Genomic DNA, 4,900 nt, shown 5'->3' on the forward strand with positions numbered 1-4,900 from the left:
CTCCAGAAAATAATTACAAATTCCACAAGGAAAGGAGCTCTTTCTCAGTATTCTTTCGTGTTCTTGGGCTTTAATACAGTACTATGTACAATAACTATCTCATAGATGGTTATTATTTTTTAGGTCAATGAAAGTAATTTGTTGCCTCTGGTCACTAGTGAATACTGCTTTGTAGCCTAATAGTTGAGGTTGAATGTAATTATTCAGAATACCTGGGAAGGTAAGGAGGGAAGGGGCCTTTCTGGGACAATTTCTATTCTCTTGACTCCTGGAAAATTTGAAGGAGAGGGTGGGATACAGTCAGTTAACCATTTTGAGGCCATGTAATAGGATACGTTTGAATTAATATAAACCCAACAATTATCTAATGAGTCCTATATGTGGCCTATGCATTGTGCTATGTTTGATAGATAACAGAAATAGATAAGAACAAGGAACAGTCTCTGCTCTTGTGAGCGCACATTGACACTGAAAGGGGAAAACAGACATTTTAATTTTGATCTAATAAAATCTGTTCATGTTGTTAGCCGTGTGAACAAAGTGCTGTGGGAAATGGAGAAGGGAGTGACAAAATAGCTCACAAGGTTGTGGGGATTTTTAAAAAGTTAATATATGTGTATATAAAAAAGTCATTGTCTTAGCTCTGATTATTATTCAGCAAACACTGCATTTATATTGGTATTTGGCGATCTTTTGTAGAACGTGCAGCCCTCGCCTTTCAGGAGTTGCTAGTTCCCCAAAGCCTCAGACTTCTTTAGTCTGGCTAAAACCAAATGAGTTTCTGGTTAGTTATGCAGGCCTGTGGGGCAAAGGAGGCTCCCACAGCTCCAGCAAACCCGAGATTTGGAGGCGGTTATACTCGGCAGTTTACGGCAGTGGGCGGGCCCCAAAGCCCCATGTGGTCCCGACATCATTGACATGGCGGAATCCCCCATCAAACCCTCCTGGTAGTTATTTGAGCGGCGGCGGCTGCCGAAGGAGGAGGAGAGCGGCGGCGGCGGCGGCGGCGGGAGCAGCGAAGGGGACGGCAGGGATCCTCTGGGCTGCCGGCTGGGAAGGCGTGGGCGACCCGGTGTGTGGCGCGCCCGGAGCCCCGTTTTTCAGCCCGAGGGAAGGTAAGGCGTGCAGGAGACTGGAGGGGACCCGGGCTCCGTGTCTCGGCTGCCGGGTCCCGGGGCGCTGGAAAGCCCCAGCTGGATGCCGAGTCCGCCAAAGTGCATTCCTGTCCTGGAGCGTTCCCGGCGCGCCGGGCTTCCCGGGGAAAACTTGGCGCCAGAGTGCTGGGGCGCCCCGCGCTCGCCTGGGTGCCCCGGGAACAGAGAGGTGATCGGCCTCCGCTTTGGGGCCGCGTCTGGCTGGGCTCCAGTTCTCCGCACGTCCCTTCAGCTTGCCAGGGCATGGAGGAGGGAAAGAAACGGGTAGATTCTTCTTGATGGAAAAAAAAAAAAAAATCTGGGCAGTGCCTCCCGGCTCTCCCTCCCCCCCAGCTCTCCCCAGCCTTCCCAGCAAATTTTGTCCGAGGAATCCGCTCCCTCTCCCGGAATCTCCGCGGCAAGGAACGCTGCCCGGGAGGGGGAGGGCGGGTGGAGAGGCCGAGGAATCTTCGACGTGTCACTTTCTGAGGCTGTAGATTTCCATATGGTGGAGGGTGGAGGGCGGGCGTGCGAACTGAGCTGGAAGTTGGGGCCGTCTTTCCGCGCCCAGCGGGGGTGGGCCAGGACCTCGGACCCGCAGATGCTCGCCGGGAGGGTCCGGAGCCCCCGCCGGGCCCCCGCCCCCGGCTGGGCCTCTCCGGGACACTCCCCGCCTTGCTGCTGGCCACCTCCGGGCGCGCCACGTCCTCCCTCCCCGTCCTGCCCCCCGGGCTCCCCCCAGGCTGGGGGCGGTAACCGGCGGCCGCAGCGGGACTCGGCGAGCCAGGCGGCTGGAAGCTTGGGTGGGGGAGCGGGGCGCGGCGGGAAGGAGCGGGCGACCCGGTGTGTGGGCCAGCGTAGCTTCGGTCAGTCGGTCACCTCGAGGGGCGCCCCGGTCGGGGGTGGGGCGGATGGGAGGAATCCGTTCCCCGAGGCGGCCGGGAGGGGCCGTGCGGACTGTCTGGTGCCCGCGGCGGGACGGGGACTGGCCGGCGTGGAATGGGCCTGTCACTGGGTGGAAAGTGGGGACTCGGGTTGTGCCCGCGAAGTTTCCCAAAGGTCCCGTCCCGGTGCCCCTTAGGAGCCAGAGCACCCCGGCCCAGTACCGGGGAGACAGGGCTGGGAGGTCCTGCGCCGCCGTTGGCGGGGAGGCTTCCAGGAGTGCGCGGTTGGAGTTGGAGCTTTTCGAATTTCGTCTCCCACCCTGCCATCCCTGACGAAGGGGAGCAGTGGCACTTTCTTTAAGACAGTGCCGTTTTCCGACTTCCTTAAAAGTTATAACTTTTTATATTCTCTTCAGCCCAGCATTTTCTTGAAACAAAATTTTGAATTTGGCCAGGATGGGCCGACGCTGGATCCCCAAATCCACACGTTTATCTCTCCATCCCTTTTGGTTTCTAGTCTCCCTCCCCTTCTTCCATCCAGACTTAATCATTTTTTGGAACGGGCGACGTCTTTTGTTGGGTGGGCACCCCCTGATTGCTTGTCTGTTTATTTTTTAATTTGCAGTTAATTTGCTTTGAATTTCCTCCAGTTTCCAGGCCTTGCTAGGGAAAGCAAAGGGATAGGGAATAAGTCACTTTTTTTTTTTTTTAAATGTGGAGAGAGGTGGGGCATTGAGAAAGGGGTGGTTATGGGCAAAGAGTCAGAGGGAGCAGACAGACCCGGAAGAAAAGGAATCTGCTCTGGAATAACACTTTTTTTTTTTTTTTTTTTTTTGGGGGGTTTGGCTAAAGAACACTGCTCTGTTCTGATTTGTACTGCCTGAGTTGCTCCTCCACACTCAAGTTAAAGCTGTGACTCTGGGGGCCTGATCAACGCCTGGGAAGAGGTGGGAAGAGGCCCGCAGCCGATAGCCGGTGGCCCTGGTTTTGTGCCTGGTGTGGTGACCCTTGGTTCTCCCTCGTTGGAAGCCCACATACTTTGTGGACCCGGCGTTCAGTAAATTTCCTGTCTCCCTGGGAGCATCTGTTAGCAGAGGGTAAAGTCTTTGGGACTTCACTGAGGGAGGGTATAATTCTTACTTTGTTTAAACACTAGAGGGTCCACCCACAAGCTGGCTAAGAATGAGGCATAGCTGGTTAAAAAAAAAAAGTCATTAGAAATTGTACTTAAAATTGCATATGCTTTTAAAAGTATTTTTGTTTAAACGCTTTAAGAAAAAAATTCATCTGCAAAGATAGTGTTCATTTAAGAGATGTTAAGACTGCAAGATATCATCATGGAATAGGGGGTTGTAGCTTCTAATTACAGTATATACAATTTCAGAAAGATATTCCGGTAACCTTTTAAGACAGACTTTATAAATAGCTCACATCAGACCATGGCTGTATTTCAGAGCCAGTCTTACGGGGTTTGGGGAAGAACGCTTGGGATCAGTTAAGAAGCTCTAAGAACCCAGCTAGTAGTTTACTCAGTAGGAGTTTGTGCCCCTTTTGCTTAACACTTCATTTAACATGGTGGAATTTGATATAGCATCCCTTAGAAGTTAACCAGAAGAACTTCCCAAGGTTTTCAATTTTAGGAAAATGACATTCAGGGAGGGGAAGTGATTTGTTCAAGGTTACTGTCATAGATTAAAGTCCAATATAGGATTGTATTAATAGCTACTCTTTCTTGGATATCTAATGTGTAGTGAGCACTTTGTATTTTTTATCATTAAAATTCAAATAATAGTCTTTCAATTTAGGTGATGTTATGGACATTTTACAGATAAGGCCATTGAGATTCATAGAAATTAAGTAACTTGTGTGAGATCACATAGCTACCAATGGCATTATAGAAGTTTCTTCAATGATGGAAATGGTTCTGTATCTGTGCTGACCAATATGGCAGTCACCAGGCACATGTAGCTGTAGCTATTGTGGGTTTGATATGTGGCTAGTGGGACTGAGGAACTGCATTTTAAATTTTATGTTCTTTTCATTACTTTAAACGGCTATTTGTGGCTAGTGGTTACCATGTTGGAGATCTTGGTGTAGAACTTTTTGATTCCCAAATTTATTCACATTTTACTGGGTTGTATTGCTTTTAGAGCTAGTTTGGTTTTCTTCCACATTTCCAGGAGATGTTTAGATTCAGCTCTTAAGTGGAATTTAAATGCTGAATTAGCTATAGCTCAATTTTGCTTTCACACTTTGAATGGATAAAAAAATAAGCCAATTATTATTATTTTTTAAAATTGCTTGCATGTCATGGTAAAAACTGATAGACAAAAACTTTAAATGACATTTTCATGTTTGCTTGAAATAATCGTTTATTAGGAATTGCTGAAAAGGCAGTCAGCTAGCTTGTTTTGGCTATTTTAGTGTGACAAAAGAGTATAAATAGGCAACATGAAAAATCCCTAATAGGAAGTTAAAAAAAAGACCTCTTAAGACTTATATTTACTTGTTCATTGAATGATTCTTTTTAAATGACTTAATAAATTTTAGGTAAATAATACTGCCAAACTGTCATTTAATTTTCCTTTTGTAGCTCCACAATCTGAAGAATTGAAATCCCTGCTTTACTATCAAGGAGTAAAATTCAAATGATTAAAACAGCAACAAAGATTCTTTTGGTAGCAAATAGTCAATAGTTTTCTGATTATTGGATTTCATTTAATTCTGTTGCATTTTAGACATTATTTGATAGAATTTCAAAAACTTTCTGATTTTGTAAGAAATAGTGAAAATTTCAAGTCATGTTAAAGTAAGCATTCATTTGTCTGGATTCCATTCATAAATATCCAGTAACCCAATAAATATCTTTTCCTCTCTCCCTCC

General features: G+C 47.2%; 1 protein-coding gene across 4 annotated transcripts in view; it reads left to right on the forward strand.

Moving 5' to 3' along the window:
• Nucleotides 1-898: 898 nt before the first annotated feature.
• Nucleotides 899-4,900, forward strand: part of FNDC3B (fibronectin type III domain containing 3B) — a 295,959-nt gene continuing 291,957 nt past the window's right edge. The window contains exon 1 of one of the 4 annotated variants that reach the window (XM_025046052.1): nucleotides 899-1,115. The gene's annotated coding sequence lies outside the window, so the exon portion shown is untranslated. Of the gene's footprint in view, nucleotides 1,116-1,908; nucleotides 2,000-2,997; nucleotides 3,115-4,900 lie in introns of those variants that run through there. The other 3 variants (XM_006910837.3, XM_015588553.2, XM_015588552.2) reach the window with 3 other exon arrangements.

This window comes from Pteropus alecto, unplaced genomic scaffold, assembly GCF_000325575.1.
Source record: "Pteropus alecto unplaced genomic scaffold, ASM32557v1 scaffold33, whole genome shotgun sequence".
NCBI classification, from domain to species: domain Eukaryota; kingdom Metazoa; phylum Chordata; class Mammalia; order Chiroptera; family Pteropodidae; genus Pteropus; species Pteropus alecto.